Below are 24027 nucleotides of genomic sequence, written 5' to 3' on the forward strand. Positions count from 1 at the left end.
AAGCCCTGAGATCATGACCTGAGCCGAAATCAGATGCTCAACAACTGAGCCACCTAGGTGCCCCTCCCCCATCAGTTTTTTAGGAAAGCAACCAACCTTTTATTTTATTAAAACATCCTCCCCCTTTCAATTCCTATGATTCAGTTGGGGCTGGCCCTTTCCCTAGTTTCCAGAGTGGTGAGTACATAACTGAGGTGAATCAGAGCATTCTGTTCTCTTTTCCATTGTGTTGTCATAGGGAGAGGCATAAATTATCGAAGCAAATAAGGCTCATTTTGAGAGACAGTCATCGGAACTATTGAGAAAAAAATTGGTGTTGTTGAGAGATTATATGAAGCCTGGAGCTGTTGGCAGCCATCTTTCCACCATGATAGCAGAGCCTGCCAAAGAAATGAAGTTTCAGAGAAAAGCATTCCTCAGACAGGGTAAGAGCCATTTTCATTCTTGAGACCTAATTAGAGTGTTGGATCTAGCTGTGCCTGAAGTCAGCATGTGGGTTTTCATTTCTGTGCTCCTAACCACGTGAATCTAAGTATATTAAGTCACTTTAAGGTTCAGTTACCTGGAACAAAATGAGTGTGGACTAACAGACACTCTTGCTAAACTCTAAATTCTAATTAGTTTGGGAAGTTATTATTAACTATGAAATACTTATTAGTGATGCATAAATTAGTCCAAATAAGAATAGCAGCAAAGGAAAATTATTTCCTAGGTCTTAAAAATCTTGTTTTAAATTAAACCATGACTAAGCTATGGAAAGAGGGAAAAAAAAGCTGGATATTTCAGGTGATCAAGAAATTGTATGTGTTAATTACTTGAAGAGATTCTGCATTTATCCTCCAGATGCCATAATTTCTAAACTGGCATGCTTTCATCATTTGAACACTTTGTAGTTGAAGAACCTAATCAATCTTCCTCCTGGATTTGTATTCCTATAGAAATGATGGCCTGTTCTAGGACAGCCAGTGTCGCTTGGCCTATTGTACTGAAGAATAAATGAGTAAGAGTCTTGATTACCTTACAAATAAATCTGGTTAACAGTTATATTAATTAAAATGCCTGGTTCTGCGGCTATTCTGAACTATTTATACGTGATTTAATTCATATCAGCAGCTAATTTGTATTTAATGCAAACTAATGGGTTTTATGTAAATGGAGCATGTGGCAGTCTATTTAAAAAACAAATTATCTCTAGTTTCATTTCAGTTATTTTAATTAAATTTAGAGTGTGTGTGGTGGTGGGGGGGGTGAAGGGAAAAGGGATGTGCTGTATATGAGGTGATGATTAAATCCAGTTTAATTCTACAGAATAAGAAACAAGTAATTCTCTCAACAGTCACATTGGCCCTTTCATAAAGTTTAGAGAAGTCAAGAGGGTTAGTATACAGAAAAGCCTCTAAGATTCTAGATGGCATGTTTCTTAAGAGCGCTTGTAGAAATAAGTTTCTCAAATTTTTGTTTTTTAATTTGGCTCATAGTTATTTATGCCTTAAATGCCTACTATATACATATATTTTCCTTTCTTTGATTTGGAAATTTTGAACCCATTTATAAACTGGTTAACTAATGTTTCTTTACTTGACAGCCAATAGCTTAAACTTATGGGATCCTATTTTAACTATAATAAAACATTCTCCAATCTATAGTTTATACATTTATAAATTATCTTTGGTCTTTTTTTATTCCAAAGAGCATTTTTTTCTCTATTTTTTCCCTAATTTTGATATGTGTTCTATAGCTAAAGAGAATTTTGGCACATTCTTCATAATTTTTGCTATTTAGTCCTAGACTAGAACCATCTCTCAACTTGTAAAATTTAGTTAATTTCAAAGTTGATATACTTCCCATTCTTTTTCTTGCATTATGGTTACTTTTTTCTGTGTTTCTAGTCCCTGCTTGCTAGATCATAAGCTTTTTTTTTTTTTAAGAATAAGAACTATTTTTTTCATTTCCACACAATCAATATGATTTTGTTGCATTTCGTAGCCATTTAATCAATGTTGCTTGAATGATATCTCCTAAAAAACAAATTATTCAAACCACTAAATTACATCTTCCAAAATCTCCATTTTCAACAACAAAAAAATAAAACATAACTCTCCTCCCTCTCATGCTATTGGTTACAAGATAGAAACTAAACTCAACAATATGATCAATCTAGTTTTCCAAACCCAATCTCCAATATTATCTCAAAAATTCACACACCATTACCTCTTAGGAGTGGTACTAGTGTTATGGTAACATAATGAAGGATCACCTATTGGTCTCTGGGAGTTGGGAAAGCCTCCAAGTGAAGGCAGTGATTGATCTCGGGCTTGAAGGAATTTTCTAGGGAAACATGGGGGAAAATGGGTTTTCATGATGCAAAATAACACATGTATTCCTCACATAAAATGGTATAGAATTAATCCCAAAGAACACATTATGTATTTGAACAGAACTGTTTCCTTAAGAAAATATTTTAAATCATCATCTACCTTAAAAACTTTTTCCAGTTTTTTACATTTGTAAAATCTCAGCCCTTCTTTAAAATACCCTGGATTCCCACCCCCCCTTGAATATTTTGGTGTAATCTAAAACTTTAATGTCAAACATTAAAATAAGTTTTAGAAACAGTGTCATTGGTACATATCCACAATTCTAGAATATTGTCACAAGCTCGTACAGGAAAAGATAATCAATTTTTAAACTCATGTTTCCTTGTCACCAGTGACAGAAACAGCAAATCCAAACAATTGTTTGTGGATGTTAATCCTGGTCAGATTGATCAAATGACAGCCTCTCCAGTTTCACTGGTTGTCTGGGGAGCGTTGACTTTCTTATATGGCAGATATAATGACTTCTATTTTAATTCAACTGCCACCAATTTGGAGCCCATATACAATAACGCCAGTCCTCCAGAGAAATTTTAACAGATATAATTAGCCATATTTGAAATATAAGAACATTCACTCAGTCAGAATGATTGGAAATCCATTTTTTTTACATGAAGTTAGATTCTACAAGTTATTTAATTAATTGAATTATAATTCACTTCAGGGACATCATAACTATTCAGATGGCATAGTAAATGTTTCCTTGGGTACTATAAGGTTGTTACCAAAATAGGGTAGTCTCTTTGGTTCTTCAAAAGGAGACACATAATGGAAAGCTCCTGTGGTGTAGAGGAACTACCTCATCAAGTAAGCCCAATACATATGCAAATTGTAATTTATACAAAAGATACCAAAAGGGAGCTAGTTCCCTGAAGAGGCAGAAGGAAGAGAAAACCCACTTCAGAGAGCTCACGGCTATATCCTTTCTCTAAAGCAAAAAGTAATTTACTAAAATAGCATTGTTTGTGCAGTTGCAAAATCTCTCTTCCATAGCCCTCCCTTAGGAGGGAGCTAAGCCCAACTTAGCTACATTAGCCTTCCACATCGATTCAATTGGCAGGTGATTTATCAGGCCAGCATTTCATCTTCCCTATAAAGGCAAAACGTGCCCTGTTCCTGGGTGCTACAACGGGGAACAGACGAAGGTTCCTTTGATGCTGCAAGGACACCAGACTGATAAAATTTGCTCCTGCATTGAACTTGACATGGAGGTGGAGTGCTTTAACTTTTAAAAGTCTGTTCTGTAACTCTCAGAATAACTGATGACTCTCATTGATATTCACATTTCAAATGCAGATAAATCTTCTCTGTTATTTTTTTCTTCGATTAGAGGTCTAAAATTTTCACCTTCTACACATGCACACCCTGTTATCTCAAATTGACAAAATCTTCCTACTTGCTGAGTCACTCAGTCCATCCAGCTACTTATTCATCTATCTGTCCTTATGCAATGGAATGGAAACATATTGCTATTTAAACCAAAGTCACCTGCGTTTGCTCCCACCCACTAGAGGGTGGGATGATTTATAACCGAGAGAAGATTTTTTGTTTACAAAAGTACCGTAGTCCCTCCTCCCCATACTTGAGTGAGGCAAATAAGAAGAAAATGCACAAGAGAATGAGAAGAATCTGGAGCTCAAAGGCATTGCAGGAACTAAGAACGGGGTACCAGCAATGCCACTTCCCAGGTGAGTGACTTGTGCAGCCACCCAGGGCCCTGTGTCCAGAAGGGCTCCACGCTTGGCTTAATGTTCTGCTGTCACTATCTTGAAATTCTTAATAGTTTTTGAACAACAGAACTGCATTTTTATATAGCACTGGACCTGCAAATTATGTAGCTAGTTTTGGACAGAAACACTCCATTTTCTTTAATTTAGCCCAAATTTTGAGTTAAATACAGTGAAGTATTGCCAATCCAATGTCTTATGCCTATTTCCAGGGGTGAAGTAACGTAGCAAATATTATGTGAAGCCACTTAGTAGCAGTAATGACTCTTATGTCCTATCGTTCTGTTTTTCAGACACTAGGGATGGTTCATTTCATAGATTGGGGTTAATTTATAGAATTAGCATGTATTTAATTAGACTGAGACTTCTACTTCTCGCCCCTCCCCCAACCCTTATGAGTTTGTCCTGTGTGTTTTTCTAGGAAGCTGGTTTTCATAATGAGGGCTTCTAGGACCTGGTTTTACTTAATATAGACTACCTTAAACCTGAGTCATATTTTTTAAATTTCTTTTTACAAATCTGAATGCTTCCTTGCGGTCAGTCTGATGAGGCTTGAGGAGGCAAGGCTGCAGTAATCTCACGGAAGGTAGCTGCTCTTACCCATCTCTCTGCCTTCTGGGCTGCAAAAGTCAGTCTTCAAGGTCCCAAATGCCAGATACTCCCTTCACTAACGTCTCTTAAAGCTAGGCAATAACATTTATCAAATGGCTAATGGAAGCTGAGGGAAAAGGCCTTTTGGAGGCTTTGAGGAAGGGTTTTTTGTTTTTGTTTTTGTTTTTATTTTTTATGATAGGAGAAACTTATCCACATTGCTTGTCTTTAGATATGGTTGTATGACCACATGATGCATGGAGCTACAGCAGAATCTTGTGATAATGTGGGAAAAGCCATGAAAATGGAAGAGAGGAGAGGTGGAAAGCACATGGGACATCGATGAAGCCACTTTGTTGCTGAATTAAGCAAGGCTGAAACAACCTACCTCTTCAGAATATTTGTAAACTTAAGCAGGTGGTTCTCAAAGCGTGGTCCCTGGATCAGCAATGTTGGCATTGCCGAGAAATTTGTTAGGAAAGAGAATTCTTGGGTCCTGCCTCAGATTACTGAAACAGAAACACTGGGGATGAGACCAAGCATTCTGTGTTATTATAACAAACACTCTTGGTCATTCTGATGCATACTCAAGTTTAAGAACTACTGCGTTAAGTTGCATTTTGTCAGCTATTCTGTTCATCGTAATTCAAACAATCTCAACTATATTATAAGAAACTGGGACACTTTATTTACTTATTTAAAAATTGTTTTTACATGTTTACTTATTTTTGAGAGACAGAGACAGAGTGTGAAGGGGGAGGGACAGAGAGAGAGGGAGACACAGAATCTGAAGTAGGCTCCAGGTTCTGAGATGTCAGCAGAGAGCCCAATGTGGGGCTTGAACCCACGAACGGTGAGATCATGACCTGAGCTGCACTCGGACGCTCAACCTACTGGGCCACCCAGGCACCCCAAGATTGGGACACTTTAAAATATGACTTTTAAAAGATCATATTTTCTTTTAAAGTTATATTTTGGCAACACCCTATTCCTGCAATTAGAAATAACTTAGTATTTAGTGAACATAAATAGTTTAAGGTCTTATCACTTCGCTCATAACATCCATCTGGAGAATTATCATGACCTTCAGATACAAAGTTGATTTATATTATTATTTGTCTCATAAAAGTGACACAGTAGACAGAAGGGGACAGTAGAGCCTCTTTTTTTTTCCTTGTTTTGTCCGTGTGTTGTTATTCAATTTTTTTGTGCCAGACTAAGTGGAGTTACAGGCTGTATTATCTAGTTTTAACTACATGAACTTTCACAAAATAAGGGACTTAAGATACTCCTATAAAGAAATTGCAGGTTGAAGGAATCATAAATAATGTAGATACAGGTGAAAATAGTGGTGTTGCTGCTTTCCACTTGGTTCGTGGGCATTTTGCCAGCCTTGTTAGAAGAGAAAACAAGTGTGTTCTAAAATGACACTATGGGAAGTTGCCAAATAGTATTTACAATAATCAGGAAGATTTACTCATACTATATTTAGTGCTAACCCTCAATCTAAGTGGATATTTGCCTAGAGATGGTAGCTAACGATAGCTATAGTCCTATCTGGAACTATGTTTGTTATCCACACCACACACCACTAGTGGTTTATTTTTTACCAATTTCTAAAGTTTTATTTTGCTACTGATTTTATTCTTGTTTTTAACTGATGGAGGGTATTTAATTAAAAAAAAAGTATATAGGCTGTTGATTCAGAATGAGGTCAAGAAAACCTTGCTTTTCATACTAGGATTTCTGGCATCTGAGCCCAATCTGCTTTTCAGTCATAATTTTCCTTTATTCTTCCTTCATGCTCTGTGTGCTTTTGCTACTCTGAAGGAGCTGCTCACTCTTCTCCGTGCCCAGCTCTACACACTTTCTCAAACTAATCTCAGCCAGGAGTCATTTCACCTTCCCTGAACTCTCATAATGAGAGTTGGTACTTTATAGCCTTTTAAGTTCTTTGAGGGCAGAATTCATTATCCGATTCATTTTACATCCCCCATAATGCATAGGATGTGGATTCCAAGAAGATGTGTTAGTAGAAAGTAAGAAAGGAGAGAAGAAATAGCAACTGTGTGAGCAAAGAAATAGGTTTTCACCTTTCCTGTCTGAAGGTTCAGGTTGATGGGGAGTCACGAAGCTATTCAACTTAATTCCTTTAATCATCTCATTTTGAAGGTATACTTCTTTTTACGCTATATTTCATGACTAGAGTAAGCTTAAAGTATCACTAGGTTTCTGTCTTTCTGTCATGTAGTGACATGTGAAATATTACTTTATTCATAAGGCTATCCCCAGATGACAGAAACTACTGAACTACAGCAAACACAGAAACTTGAGAGGCAGCAACACATGGGGCATGGACATTTTATGCCATCAGACCTAGGTGACAGTCCCTGCTCCATTGCTTACTAAGTGTGCACGTGCAACTGTTCTCTGAACGCTTTCCCCTTTAATGTTCTCATCTTTAAAATGGCTATATGCATTCAAATAAGTGATAAATGTAAGAAACTTAGCATGGTCCCTGGACATAATAAACGTCTTATTTGCTACGAATGGGAAATCTTGTTTTCCTCTACTCACAACACTTCTGACACCAGATGTGTGGGGCTTTTTCCCCCACAGCAATGAATTCTCCAACTCCCTTGACATAACCTGGGTGTCCTCTGATTTAGTTATGACATTAACTACCAGGAGTTAGTGCAGACTTCACAGGGTAAGGGGTCAGTACCACATGACTGCCTTGCATTTCAGATGCCAGTCATAAGTCAAAGGTTGTCCATCGTACTTCTGACCAATAGGCTATAAATCGAGAGTTCCCTTAACCTTGCCCTTGGTTTTAATGATATGCTATAATGGCTCAGATACTTCAAAGGAATACTTATTTATGTTTAACGGTTTATTATAAAAAATATAATGAAGGATACAGATGAGCAGTCAGAAGAAGAGGTACATAGGATGAGATGTGCAAGGGTCCTGAATTCAGGAGCTTCTGTCCTTAGGGATTTGGGGTGCACCAGCCTCACAGTGTACGGATATGTTCACCAACTTGGAAGCTCTCTGCCCACTGTAGCATAGAAAATTTTTATGGAGGCTTCATCATGTAAGCATGATCAACTTCCAATTTCCAATGCCTCTCCTCTCTCTCGAGGATGAAGTTTGCAGGTGAAAGTTCCAAGCTTCTAATCATGCTTGGCCTTTCTGGTTACCAGCCCCCATCCAGGAGCCTAGCAAGAATTGCCTCATTAGAACAAAAGATGTTCCTAACACCCAGAAAAGTCCAAAGCATTTAGGAACTCTGTGTGAGACACTCCTATCACTTCCATCACTCAGGAAATTTTAAGGGTTTTAAGAGCACTGTTTCAGGAACTTGGGACAGAGTACAAATGCATATTTCTTATTATGTCACAGCTAACTCTTATTATTAATCATTCTTCCCATTTGATGTTTCCTTAAGGACTAATTATGATAATATGTATGCATAATATACTTATTTTTCTAAATTCTGAAGTTAATTAATTAGCATTGGTACAACTATCTTACATTTCATTCATAGCCTAATAATTTTATGCTTTGATTATTTTCTTAGACTTTATAACATGAATCATTTCCTATAATCAAAGTTTTAATTTACAGTTTAAATCCTTTTCAACATTCATTGAATTGGGCATTTAACATTCTGGGAGGTGGAAAACAAACTTTATATACTTGCAAATAATAGAAGTTAAATTGAAAGGAGAACTATAAAAATAAGGAAATGGTATCAAATAAATAATACCAGAAATTCCTCATATCTTAAAGATACCAGTTTTCAGATCAACTTTCCATTGAGTGTCCCATAAAATGAAGAAAACAAAAAACAAACTCATACCAATGTATACATATCATTGTGTAATTTGAACCACTAAGAGTAAAGAGGCATTTCCAAAAGATTCAAAATGTTGTGTGAAAGTGGTCTAATACAAATGATAGGATATCAAAATGTCATTCATTTTTCTCTCAATGCTAACCTGTTTCCAAGAAGTTCTTGAAATAATGTCTCTAATATTCTAAGAAAAGATGGTTTTCATCCTGTAATACTAAAGTCAGGCTATCAATCAGCTGTGAGAGAAGAAAAAACATAATCTTAAAAATGTATGGACTTAATAATTTAGTCCTCATGCAATCTGCCTTAGAAAGGTTCTAGAGAATGTATCTAAGAAATATAAATGATAAACCGACAGATGTTAAAAAAAACGTGCTATCTAGGAAAAAGGCTCCCTAATACAATGAGGAATTGAAATTCCAGAGTGACAGCTGTGTTTCAGACACAGGGAGAAGTAATCCTTCATATTAGAGCAGGTGGTTAGAGGGCTGCGTGGAAGAAGTTCAAGTTTTCTGAAGTATTTGGGTATTATGGAAAATCATTACTAGGCATTTGACAGCTTTGATGGAACATTTGGACAAATATCAGCAATATATACACAGAAAACAAAGAAAATCTTAAAAGGCAGTAATGTACTCTAAGAAAAAAAGCTTGTATTGAGAAGAAAACATAAATCACTTGACATAGCAGTAAATAAAGCCTTTACAAGACTGTAAATATATAAAAATTGAATAATGATTTCACCAAACATTATGATATTACAATATTGGAATGTTGTGGGAGAGGAATTGGGAGTGGTGATGGTGGAATAAGAGAATTTAAACATCAACAGGAAGTCAATAGTTGCTGCCAAAGCCAAATAAAGACTTACCAGTATTAAATATCTTACTTAGGACAATGGTGAACACTAAAAGAAACAAAAGAGTTGAGAGCCTTTAGGTGAGAGAATCCTGGGACTGGCTTTTTCCATCCCTCCTTCTCTTCTCCTGCTCCCCAGTTCCAAATTAGTTGCCTTCCTGGGACCAGTAGGGAACTCCGTGTGTGTGAGGTCTCTGACTTTCCTGAGGTCTTGAAGTGTCGTGCACTCTATTGTCTTTGAGCCAAACGGCAACTTGGACTTTCTGCGTTAGAAACCAGGGATGAGGCCCTGAGGGCAGCTGATTATAAGAAAAGCTTTTTCAAGCCAACTGTGGACCCAAGGGACAGTTGGATGTTGAACTATATTAGTGTATGGGTATCGCAGATTCCCAGATAACTGGTAGAGAGTTGAGTCAGTGAGCTGAGCTCCACTACTCATGAAGCTCTAAGAGTGTAGAAAGACTGCCAAACCAATGATTACTTATATTTGTCTGTGGCTTTGAAATGGGATAAAGTGATGAATGACATTTTACCTTTCATACTATACACCTGTAGGAGTCCCACCATTTAGGATATCATAACAATGAGTTGTACCCCCACTGAGCTGCCACCCAACCCAAAGAAGCCACCATCTGAGAGGTCTAGCAAAGAGAGAACAATCAGGTTGAAACACCCAGCTACAAGCCCAGCGAAATAAAATGCCTGAGGAGATATCTGGATACCTGAATGAATACGGTAATTTGGAAAAGCCAAACATACCAAAAGTAAAACTTTCTGGAACTTATAAACAAGATATGTAATTTAAAAATATTAGTCTCAGTCCAATCAGTTTTTGATCATTGCTAAGACTCAAATTAATGTCTTTGATAAGAGAGCTCTGGAATTTCTCACACAGAAACAAGTGACAAACACTATTTCTGCTTCTCAACATTGACTAGACCAGTGTCAGGGTCCCACTGCAAGGGATGGAAAGTGTAGATCCTGTCAAGTGTCTGGAGAGAAGGGTAAAGATCCCATGAGTGAACAATGAGAGTGGCCAATGCACCTGTGGTCAGAGGAAAGATTCTAACTAAAATGAACATGAACAAACCCCCTCTCCATAAAGGAAATATTAGTGAAATGATAATGACATAAGATATAGATGTACATAGCAATATAGAGATAGAAATATAACGATTAAGGATAGACTTCCTGGAAATATGTAACACAATAAGATTGTTTAAAACAGACAAGACATTCTGTGAGAGAAATTCTAATCCAAACTAACTGTGAACACTACCACTTGAAGTTTGGCAGGAAGGAGATAAAAACATGCCAAATGTTTCATTCATCATGAGGAGGAAAATAAAGTGGCACCTGGGTGGCTCACTCAGTTAAGCTTTCCACTCTTGATTTTGGCTCAGGTCATGATCTCATGGTTGTGAGATCGAGCCCTGCGTCATGCTCCATGCTGATAGTATGGAGCCTGCTTGGGATTCTCTCTCCCCCTCTCCCTCTCTGCCTCTCTCCCTGCTTGCACACATGCTCACTCTGTCTCTCAAAATAAATAAATAAAAGGGGGAAGAAAGAGAAGAAATCCTACTTTAAAGGTTTTATTCTATGGAAGGAAGAAATAAAGCAAAGCAAGATGGGAATTGAAACATCATTGTGAGAGAGGCAGTGAGTATACATGAGGAAAATTGGTTAATGTAATAGTAATAGAATGAATAATAGTAGAATCATGTGTGTTTAAGAAAGTAATGATACCAAACATTGCTGTAGAAAGGAAAAAAATCTTCAAACTAATTGGGAGGAGAAACCTAGAATAGAAATCAGTAAAACAGCCAGCAAAAAGTAGGCCAAGAATAAAATAAAATAGAATCTAAAATAATTAAGAGTAAATTAAAATAAAGTCAAATATATTATTAATTACACTAAATATGAATAGACTGAAACTATCCATTAAAAAAAAGACATAGATTACAACTCAAAGCAAAACCTAAATGTGTGTGTTTGCAAGGAAAATGCTTAAAACAATAATAATAATAATAATAATAATGATAATAATGATAAGAAGAAGAATCATCATCATCATCATCATCATCATCATCAATATCAGGAAGAAGAGGAGCAGGAGGTGAAGAAAGAAAAAGCAGAGAGATGGACAAAGAGGTACAAGGTATTTGAAAGCAAAAGAAATTTAAAAATGGTAAAGTTATTTTACAAGTTGGAATTTACAATTAAAATCACTAAAGAAGATTTAGAGGGACAATATACACATTAAAACTCCTAAGAAGTAGTGGGATATATGCAAAAACTGCAGGGAACTTCAATTATGTAGCTTTTCAATTATGTAGCTTTTAAGTACCATTTTATTTTTTCAAATTATAGTAATATATTTGATAAACTTAATTTTTAATTCTTTTTTTTTCAATGTTTATTTATTTTTGAAAGAGAGTGAGTGAGCAGTCAGGGGAGGGGCAGAGAGAGAGGGAGATCAGAGGATCTGAAAATACAGAATCCGACGCAGGGCTCGAACCCATGAACCATGAGATCCTGACCTGAATCAAAGTTAGATGCTTAACCAGCTGAGCCACCCAGGTGCCCGTGATATACCTAAATATTAATTTAAATCCATGTCTGTGGAATATTCATTTCTCTGAATGAAGGGAGAAATATAGGAGGCTATTGCCTATGATAATGCTGTATATTCTCTGGAAAGTGAGTATTTAAATTTGTTTCCCTCTGAGTAGATTAACTTATTAACTTTTTCTTCATTCACTCTTACTTGCAAATAAACATATAGATTTCACAAAAAATAATTAAGATTATGAACATTTCATAAAAATTTGTGTTAAGCTTACTTCAAATGAGAAATAAAAGCTTAAAATCATTAGATTTATGACAAATTGGTGAGTAATTGTCTTTAGAAAGAATCTCATTTCAAGAGGAAAAATATTCTCTTGATAAAAGGACACACAATTTCTTTTATTTTAAAACTGCTGTTTATGTTTGTTTTAAATTTTTATTTCTGTGGGCAGTCTCTTAAAATCCCTGTAGACATTAATGAAATTCTGGACCTGTTTCTAGTCAGTGCGTGCTATTTTGTCAATGCTTCTTTTTAAGCAACTTACATTTCCCTGAAGTAAACCAAGTTGCTGCAAAATGGATGAATTGAGAGAAGACCTAGAACATTTTTTGGTTTTCTTGCCAGACCCATTTTAATTAAAAGCTTTAACAACATTCTTTTTAGGAGATATGTGGATGAATTCATGGCAATCTAATTTGGTTCTTATTTCCCTTTATGACTTTCTTTTTCAAAATTCTTCTGTTTTACATAATCATTTTTTTAAAATGTAATTTTATCAAATTCAAACTGATTTAATGAGGATGTTAATTGGAATTATGTTAAATTGGAGGAAATTACCATATTCATAACACTCATTATTCCCGTCAAGAACTTTCTGTATCTCTTATATAGTCAAACCTGTTTTATATTTTTTAGCAAAATTTGATACTTTTCTCTATACATTATTCACATATTTTTATTTATTTTATATTTTTAAGTTATCTTCTTAAGGGTACTTTGTGAATTGTTATTGCAAATTTATTAGATATATTTTAGATTTGTAATATTAGGGGTTTTTTTGTCTATTACCTCAATAAACTTGCTTTTTAAATCTAATTGTAGCTTAGTATTTTATTTTAGGCTTTCTTGATAGACCATAAATCTTAAACATAATGACAAATTTGACTTTATAAAGTTTGCATCTATTAATTCTATTTCTTTTCTTATTCGTTGGATAGAAGGGGGTTAAATAGTAATTAGCATGACAGGCATCCATCCTTATTATGAAACTTAAAATATTATTAGAAAAGCCTCTAATGTTTGTTCATTAATGTGTTGTTTGCTCATTTAAGATAGATATTCCATAGCATTTTTTTAAGGAGTGCTCATCTATTCCTATTTTACTAAGAATATTTCTTGGGATTATGGTCAAGTTTCATCAAATATGTTTTGAGTATCTTTTGAGATGATCATATAGCTTTTCATCTAAATTTTATTGGTGTTATAAATTATACAAAAACATTTGTATAGGGAAAAATTTGTTTAGGGAAGAACCTTATTTGGATGTGGTGAACTAATTTTTAATAAATTATTAAATTCAATTTTGGTGTTTTATTTGGCATTTTTATGTATGATAATTGTGGGGATTCTAATTTCATCAGAAAATCCACTAGAGTAAGATATAAAATATATTACCATAACACAACATCTCATAACTTTCAAAGTCTTCTCCAATTGTTCTTTACCATTTCTTATTTTAAGAAAACACATTAAAATATGTTTTATTTTCATTTATAAAACACCTTCATTTATATTACTAATTAGTTGCTTATATTAAGTTGTTTAAATAATTTTATAGTTTTATTTTCTTATTGTTCACTTATAGTTATGTTATTAACATCTTGACTTAGTGTATTATGGTATAAAAATGTAGTCACATGTTTTGCATTCTTTGGATTCACTGACTTTATTCTTTATGATCAATAAGTCATAAATCCTAAAAATTGTTTCATGTTACTAAAAAATTGTGTATTCTCTATTTATAGGATGTATACATACATGTGTTATCAATTAAACTTTACTGTCTATATTATTTCATTTGTTTTTTTGTATTTTTTTTTGTTTTTACATATTTTGCCTTCTTTATTTGACTAATTATGTGGGTTTAAAAAGCACTATAATTGCTTTTTTCCTGCTTTTTTTTCTTATGTAGTTCCTTTTAAGTAATAGTATTCAAACCACCTACTTCTAAGAGAATATTCTCATATGTCTATTGGGAATGTCACATACAACAAAGCTCAGACAATAATTGTTGGAAAAGGTAGGGAAGCCATGATAAATTGTAATTAACACCATCAACTTTAAAATGTGAGTGACATAAATTCAATTAGTAAAAATGTTCAGAAAAAGATAGTATTTTGAAAGAATTATAAAGATAAAAGAGCATATAAAAGTGAAAAATAACACAATTAATAACATTTTACTCTACCATAAAAATAATTTGTTTGTTAGTGGATTGTTAAAATGGTATGTATTTTGGGGAATTCATTCAACTCAAAAGTCCAAATTCAAATGTAAAAGTCAAATAAATATTTGAATTATCTTCTAGATATATTTCTACAATTTTAATTTTCAGCTCAAAATTTATGTTAAATATTTGTTGAGGATTCTTTTTTTTTCTGATAAGGAATGACAAATTATTACCAATTTCCAAAAATTTCAGAGCATATTTGAAGAGAGAATAATGTTTTAAGGAGAATAATATTGAAAATGGAAATATGCCTAATCTTTAGTATTTTAGAATAATGAGATGACAGTTCAAACTATATCTCTGAGCTAAAAGATCCTTTTCTTGACTGTCTTTCTACATTTTACTAGTAATTTCCTTCTAGTCCCAGTGAGTGACGTTAAAAATTTTTGTTGAAAGATTGATTTAGTTGTACCACGAAGTAAAAGCTTGCTTATTTGGTTACAATTTGATGCTGACCAAATGTTCTTTTGAAAAGTAATTCCAACATCTGCCAACTAAATTCTATCATACATCAAATTAGATGTTAGGACTATTTCTTGCCATCTGTATTCTGTAAACTCTTGAATGATAATTTACCATGATTATACAGAATATATTTTTTAGATGGGGAATCTATTTTGCTTAATCTGTGATGGATTTGTGATATGTTATCATGCTAATTTTGAAGAGTTTTAGAGTTTAAAAAAAATCAAGTGTGGTTGTCACTTCTTCCTGGGCACACAAAAAAATTACACTTTCCAACACCTTGCAATTACATGGGACCATGTAATTAGTTCCAGGCAAATAAAATGTGTGTTGAAATGATGTGTGCTACACTAGGGTAATGAAATTAAAAGCCACTTAGTGACCTGCTAGTGTCTTCCCTTCCTTGTCTGTGGTGGTTGTAGTCTTCATTAGCTGAGATGTCAGAATCAAATGATTAAAGCAGCCTGAATACCCGAGTCACTGAATGGTAGACAGATGGCCTAGGTAGTGGCCTAGAACCATGTAGAATTTTCATGGATAAGGAAGAAATTTTTGTCGTCCTAAACTCTTGAGATTTGGGGTATTTGTTATTGCAGCCTGGTCCCTTGTGACAAATACATCAAGAAATCTGCCAACTTGGGTCTCTTATTTACCAGTGGGCAGTTTATGAGTGTATGTTTACACTTAGAACTATTCAGATACTTTTAAAATTCAGTCTGCTTAAAAACAATTCCTTCTCAATATAAATAATATAATTTAACAATTTTATATTCATATGCATTATTATATTTAAGTAAAATATGCTTCATATCTAATGTTTCCATTCACTTCACTGTTATCAAATATGTAAGTGCATTGTGGCAATTATATTTGACCCAGAAATGTTGAACTCATCCATTTTATTTGTAACACTTGTCTTAGGACATGATTGATTATGTGAAATGTGCTCCACCCGTTGAATTTTGTTGTTATATTTTGTACTTGTCACATAGAATGCTTAACATGAAATATTTATGTCTCCCAAGGAGCCTTAAATATGCTCCTCAGCATTTGAAGTAGACAATTGTGGTAGTAAATATTTATTAATTGTAAAGCATGACACCAGAATTTATGAGATGGACTACACGCATATGGAATTTCCATACCGAATGCCAGTGTATGTGTAATGGATAATAAGGCTGACATCTCTGAAAATGACTGTAAGGTCTTTTGAGGAAAGAATCTATAAATACATTGAAAGACATTACTTAGCCTTTTTTTTTTCTGTTTTATTTTCCTTTTTTGCTCAAAATTTGATGGGATCGAGAAATAAAACCGTCTTTCTATTGTGCTCTCTTCCCGTGTGCCTATGAAATTATTCACTTCTACATTTAACAACTATTTGTTGAGTACCTACTTTGTACCAGTGCTGCTGTAGATGGTGAAGCAGAACATTTAAAAAACAGACATGGGCACCTGGGTGGCTCAGTCAGTGAAGCGACTGACTCTTGGTTTCTACTCAGGTCACGATCCCACAGTTTGTGGGTCCCAGCCCCGCATTGGGCTCTGAACTGACCGTGTGGAGCCTGCTTGGGATTCTCTCTCTCTCCCTCTCTCTCTCTCTGCCCCTCCCCTGCTTGTGCTCTCTTTCTCTCAAAATAAATACATTTAAAAAATAAAAATAAAACAGATAATTTTCCTGCTCTCAGGGAACTTATACTCTGCTAGAGACAATAACAAGATAACATATGATTTCATGGAGTAATAAATCCTATGAAGTTAATGTGATATGACTAGTGATCAGAGAAGATCTCTTAGGGAAAGTGATATCTGAATTGAATCTTAAATGATGATATCTAGTCCCTGTAAAAATCATATTAAAATATATATTAATTTATAAATATATATTAAAAATATATACATATATATATTGGAGCCCATGGAGATCTAAATAAAACAGTGTAGTAACTATTAGTAGACATTTTTTGGCTTAAATTCTGTATGTGGAGGCACTATCCTATATTATTATTATCTTAAAAATTTTTTTTAAATGTCTATTTATTTATTTTTGAGAGAGACAGACAGAGCATGAGCAAGGGAGGGGCTCAGAGAGAGAGGGAGAGAGAGAAAGTCCCAAGCAGACTGCACAGTGTTAGCACAGAGCCCGACATGGGGCTCAAACTCACAGAACCATGAAATCATGACCTGAGGGAGAAAAGGAAGATGGCGGCATAGGAGGACGCTGGGCTCACCGCGCGTCCTGCTGATCACTTAGATTCCACCTACACCTGCCTAAAGAACCCAGAAAACCGCCAGAGGATTAGCAGAACGGAGTCTCCGGAGCCAAGCGCAGACGAGAGGCCCACGGAAGAGGGTAGGAAGGGCGGCGAGGCGGTGCGCGCTCCACGGACTGGCGGGAGGGAGCCGGGGCGGAGGGGCGGCTCGCCGGCCAAGCAGAGCCCCCGAGTCGGGCTGGCAAAAGCGGAGGGGCCGGACGGACTGTGTTCCGACAGCAAGCGCGACTTAGCGTCTGGGAGGTCAGAAATTAACAGCTCTGCTCAGAAAGCGGGAAGGCTGGAGGACAAAGGGAGGGAGAGCTGCTGAGCCCCCGGACGGCAGAGCTCAGCTTGGCGGGGAACAAAGGCGCTCGCCAGCGCCATCTCCCCCGCCCATCCCCCAGCCAAAATCCCAAAGAGAACCAGTTCCTGCCAGGGAACTTGCTCGCTCCGCGCAAACACCCAACTCTGTGCTTCTGCGGAGCCAAACCTCCGGCAGCGGATCTGACTCCCTCCCGCTGCCACAGGGCCCCTCCTGAAGTGGATCACCTAAGGAGAAGCGAGCTAAGCCTGCCCCTCCCGCCCCCGTGCACCTTGCCTACCCACCCCAGCTAATACGCCAGCTCCCCAGCACCACAAGCCTGGCAGTGTGCAAGTAGACCAGACGGGCCACACCACCCCACAGTGAATCCCGCCCCTAGGAGAGGGGAAGAGAAGGCACACACCAGTCTGACTGTGGCCCCAGCGGTGGGCTGGGGGCAGACATCAGGTCGGACTGCGGCCCCACCCACCAACTCCAGTTATACACCACAGCACGGGGGAAGTGCCCTGCGGGTCCTCACCACTCCAGGGACTGTCCAAAATGACCAAACGGAAGAATTCCCCTCAGAAGAATCTCCAGGAAATAACAACAGCTAATGAACTGATCAAAAAGGATTTAAATAATAGAACAGAAAGTGAATTTAGAATAATAGTCATAAAATTAATCGCTGGGCTTGAAAACAGTATACAGGACAGCAGAGAATCTCTTGCCACAGAGATCAAGGGACTAAGGAACAGTCACGAGGAGCTGAAAAACGCTTTAAATGAAATGCAAAACAAAATGGAAACCACGACGGCTCGGATTGAAGAGGCAGAGGAGAGAATAGGTGAACTAGAAGATAAAGTTATGGAGAAAGAGGAAGCTGAGAGAAAGAGAGATAAAAAAATCCAGGAGTATGAGGGGAAAATTAGAGAACTAAGTGATACACTAAAAAGAAATAATATACGCATAATTGGTATTCCAGAGGAGGAAGAGAGAGGGAAAGGTGCTGAAGGGGTACTTGAAGAAATTATAGCTGAGAACTTCCCTGAACTGGGGAAGGAAAAAGGCATTGAAATCCAAGAGGCACAGAGAACTCCCTTCAGACGTAACTTGAATCGATCTTCTGCACGACATATCATAGTGAAACTGGCAAAATACAAGGATAAAGAGAAAATTCTGAAAGCAGCAAGGGATAAACATGCCCTCACATATAAAGGGAGACCTATAAGACTCGTGACTGATCTCTCCTTTGAAACTTGGCAGGCCAGAAAGGCTTGGCACGATATCTTCAGTGTGCTAAACAGAAAAAATATGCAGCCGAGAATCCTTTATCCAGCAAGTCTGTCATTTAGAATAGAAGGAGAGATAAAGGTCTTCCCAAACAAACAAAAACTGAAGGAATTTGTCACCACGAAACCAGCCCTACAAGAGATCCTAAGGGGGATCCTGTGAGACAAAGTACCAGAGACATCACTACAAGCATAAAACATACAGACATCACAATGACTCTAAACCCGTATCTTTCTATAATAACACTGAATGTAAATGGATTAAATGCGCCAACCAAAAGACATAGGGTATCAGAATGGATAAAAAAACAAGACCCATCTATTTGCTGTCTACAAGAGACTCATTTTAGGTCTGAGGACACCTTTAGATTGAGAGTGAGGGGATGGAGAACTATTTATCATGCTACTGGAAGCCAAAAGAAAGCTGGAGTAGCCATACTTATATCAGACAAACTAGACTTTAAATTAAAGGCTGTAACAAGAGATGAAGAAGGGCATTATATAATAATTACAGGGTCTATCCATCAGGAAGAGCTAACAATTATAAATGTCTATGCGCCAAATACCGGAGCCCCCAGATATATAAAACAGTTACTCATAAACATAAGCAACCTTATTGATAAGAATGTGGTCATTGCAGGGGACTTTAACACACCACTTACAGAAATGGATAGATCATCTAGACACACAGTCAATAAAGAAACAAGGGCCCTGAATGATACATTGGATCAGATGGACTTGACAGATATATTTAGAACTCTGCATCCCAAAGCAACAGAATATACTTTCTTCTCGAGTGCACATGGAACATTCTCCAAGATAGATCATATACTGGGTCACAAAACAGCCCTTCATAAGTTTACAAGAATTGAAATTATACCATGCATACTTTCAGACCACAATGCTATGAAGCTTGAAATCAACCACAGGAAAAAGTCTGGAAAACCTCCAAAAGCATGGAGGTTAAAGAACACCCTACTAACGAATGAGTGGGTCAACCAGGCAATTAGAGAAGAAATTTAAAAATATATGGAAACAAACGAAAATGAAAATACAACAATCCAAACGCTTTGGGACGCAGCGAAGGCAGTCCTGAGAGGAAAATACATTGCAATCCAGGCCTATCTCAAGAAACAAGAAAAATCCCAAATACAAAATCTAACAGCACACCTAAAGGAAATAGAAGCAGAACAGCAAAGGCAGCCTAAACCCAGCAGAAGAAGAGAAATCATAAAGATCAGAGCAGAAATAAACAATATAGAATCTAAAATAACTGTAGAGCAGATCAACGAAACCAAGAGTTGGTTTTTTGAAAAATTAAACAAAATTGACAAACCTCTAGCCAGGCTTCTCAAAAAGAAAAGGGAGATGACCCAAATAGATAAAATCATGAATGAAAATGGAATTATTACAACCAATCCCTCAGAGATACAAACAATTATCAGGGAATACTATGAAAAATTATATGCCAACAAATTGGACAACCTGGAAGAAATGGACAAATTCCTAAACACCCACACTCTTCCAAAACTCAATCAGGAGGAAATAGAAAGCTTGAACAGACCCATAACCAGCGAAGAAATTGAATCGGTTATCAAAAATCTCCCAACAAATAAGAGTCCAGGACCAGATGGCTTCCCAGGGGAGTTCTACCAGACGTTTAAAGCAGAGATAATACCTATCCTTCTCAAGCTATTCCAAGAAATAGAAAGGGAAGGAAAACTTCCAGACTCATTCTATGAAGCCAGTATTACTTTGATTCCTAAACCAGACAGAGACCCAGTAAAAAAAGAGAACTACAGGCCAATATCTCTGATGAATATGGATGCAAAAATTCTCAATAAGATACTAGCAAATCGAATTCAACAGCATATAAAAAGAATTATTCACCATGATCAAGTGGGATTCATTCCTGGGATGCAGGGCTGGTTCAACATTCGCAAATCGATCAACGTGATACATCACATTAACAAAAAAAAAGAGAAGAACCATATGATCCTGTCAATCGATGCAGAAAAGGCCTTTGACAAAATCCAGCACCCTTTCTTAATAAAAACCCTGGAGAAAGTCGGGATAGAAGGAACATACTTAAAGATCATAAAAGCCATTTATGAAAAGCCCACAGCTAACATCATCCTCAATGGGGAAAAACTGAGAGCTTTTTCCCTGAGATCAGGAACACGACAGGGATGCCCACTCTCACCGCTGCTGTTTAATATAGTGCTGGAAGTTCTAGCATCAGCAATCAGACAACAAAAGGAAATCAAAGGCATCAAAATTGGCAAAGATGAAGTCAAGCTTTCGCTTTTTGCAGATGACATGATATTATACATGGAAAATCCGATAGACTCCACCAAAAGTCTGCTAGAACTGATACATGAATTCAGCAAAGTTGCCAGATACAAAATCAATGTACAGAAATCAGTTGCATTCTTATACACTAACAATGAAGCAACAGAAAGACAAATAAAGAAACTGATCCCATTCACAATTGCACCAAGAAGCATAAAATACCTAGGAATAAATCTAACCAAAGATGTAAAAGATCTGTATGCTGAAAACTATAGAAAGCTTATGCAGGTAATTGAAGAAGATATAAAGAAATGGAAAGACATTCCCTGCTCATGGATTGGAAGAATAAATATTGTCAAAATGTCAATACTACCCAAAGCTATCTACACATTCAATGCAATCCCAATCAAAATTGAACCAGCATTCTTCTCGAAACTAGAACAAGCAATCCTAAAATTCATATGGAACCACAAAAGGCCCCGAATAGCCAAAGTAATTTTGAAGAAGAAGACCAAAGCAGGAGGCATCACAATCCCAGACTTTAGCCTCTACTACAAAGCTGTCATCATCAAGACAGCATGGTATTGGCATAAAAACAGACACATAGACCAATGGAATCGAATAGAAACCCCAGAACTAGACCCACAAACGTATGGCCAACTCATTTTTGACAAAGCAGGAAAGAACATCCAATGGAAGAAAGACAGTCTCTTTAACAAATGGTGCTGGGAGAACTGGACAGCAACATGCAAAAGGTTGAAACTAGACCACTTTCTCACACCATTCACAAAAATAAACTCAAAATGGATAAAGGACCTGAATGTGAGACAGGAAACCATCAAAACCTTAGAGGAGAAAGCAGGAAAAGACCTCTCTGACCTCAGCCGTAGCAATCTCTTACTCGGCACATCCCCAAAGACAAGGGAATTAAAAGCAAAAGTGAATTACTGGGACCTTATGAAGATAAAAAGCTTCTGCACAGCAAAGGAAACAACCAACAAAACTAAAAGGCAACCAACGGAATGGGAAAAGATATTTGCAAATGACACATCGGACAAAGGGCTAGTATCCAAAATCTATAAAGAGCTCATCAAACTCCACACCCGAAAAACAAATAACCCAGTGAAGAAATGGGCAGAAAACATGAATAGACACTTCTCTAAAGAAGACATCCGGATGGCCAACAGGCACATGAAAAGATGCTCAACGTCGCTCCTCATCAGGGAAATACAAATCAAAACCACACTCAGATACCACCTCACGCCAGTCAGAGTGGCCAAAATGAAGAAATCAGGAGACTATAGATGCTGGAGAGGATGTGGAGAGACGGGAACCCTCTTGCACTGTTGGTGGGAATGCAAATTGGTGCAGCCGCTCTGGAAAGCAGTGTGGAGGTTCCTCAGAAAATTAAAAATAGACCTACCCTATGACCCAGCAATAGCACTGCTAGGAATTTATCCAAGGGATACAGGAGTACTGATGCATAGGGGCACTTGTACCCCAATGTTTATAGCAGCACTCTCAACAATCGCCAAATTATGGAAAGAGCCTAAATGTCCATCAACTGATGAATGGATAAAGAAATTGTGGTTTATATACACAATGGAATACTACGTGGCAATGAGAAAGAATGAAATATGGCCTTTTGTAGCAACGTGGATGGAACTGGAGAGTGTGATGCTAAGTGAAATAAGCCATACAGAGAAAGACAGATACCATATGGTTTCACTCTTATGTGGATCCTGAGAAACGTAACAGAAACCCATGGGGGAGGGGAAGGGAAAAAAAAAAAAAAAAAAGAGGTTAGAGTGGGAGAGAGCCAAAGCATAAGAGACTGTTAAAAACTGAGAACAAAGTGAGGGTTGATGGGGGGTGGGAGGGAGGGCAGGGTGGGTGATGGGTATTGAGGAGGGCACCTTTTGGGATGAACACTGGGTGTTGTAAGGAAACCAATTTGACAGTAAATTTCATATATTAAAAAAATAAATAAATAAATAAATAAATAAATAAATAAATAAAAAAAAAAAAAAAAAAAAGAAATCATGACCTGAGCTGAAACCAAGAGACGCTTCACTGACTGAGCCACCCAGGCGCCCCTATTATTATCTTTTCATTTAGGCTTAAGGGACCATAAGAGTGCTTCAGAAGCCATTCTTGGTAATAATTTTCAATTTTAGATGCAAGAATCATCAAGTTGGATCAGACTCTTATTTTTGTGTAGTCCTCTCCATCTTCCAATGAGTATATCAGTGTTAAGTGTCAACCTTGATGTCTATACCTAACTCAGTTTTTTTCTGCTAAAGTTGTAATATTTCTTACAATTTTTCTTAATCACCTGGAGTACTGCAATGCCTTCCTAATACCCACTCACATCCACTGGATTCACTCCAAATCATTTCTCATACTGCAACTAAATTAAATCCTTTTTAAAAGATCAATCTTATTACCACCCAAAGCCTCCTTACCCTTGCACAAATATCTGAAATTCTCTATGAATTCTCTTTGCTCTCAGAATAAAGTCACTGGATCCTAACAGTCCCTAGAGAGCCTACACCATCCCTTCACATCCCTGCCTCTCTTGGCCTCTCTACCCCAGAACACAAGAATTGGTTAACTTTCTTGAGTGCATCATGTTCCATCCTGCCACAAATCTTCACATATGCTACTCTATCTGGAATATTCTTAACTCACCTCATATCCTAATGAATTCTTTACAGTTTTCAAAGTCTGCATTATTTTGAGTGTTAGGAAACATACATAGAATAACAGCAAACATTATTGTCTACACATTATTTATTGAGTTACATATTTTTTCACATTTGTTTCAGAATTTTTTTAAACACTAAATGTTTTACAGAAACATTGAAAGTAACTTGTGTAGCTATTATTCCATTGTCTTCCTTCCTAATCCTAAATCAACACTACTGGGAATCT

The 24027-nt window shown here is 36.6% G+C and overlaps 1 long non-coding RNA gene across 1 annotated transcript; it reads left to right on the plus strand.

The window, feature by feature from the left end:
* The first annotated feature begins 254 nt into the window (after window positions 1-254).
* LOC131510712 (uncharacterized) lies at window positions 255-1029 on the plus strand. Its single transcript, XR_009261162.1, has 2 exons — window positions 255-425; window positions 939-1029. It is a non-coding gene; the product is annotated as an uncharacterized LOC131510712 (long non-coding RNA).
* Window positions 1030-24027: the final 22998 nt, after the last annotated feature.

The sequence above is a fragment of the Neofelis nebulosa genome, chromosome 1 (assembly GCF_028018385.1).
Source record: "Neofelis nebulosa isolate mNeoNeb1 chromosome 1, mNeoNeb1.pri, whole genome shotgun sequence".
NCBI lineage: Eukaryota > Metazoa > Chordata > Mammalia > Carnivora > Felidae > Neofelis > Neofelis nebulosa.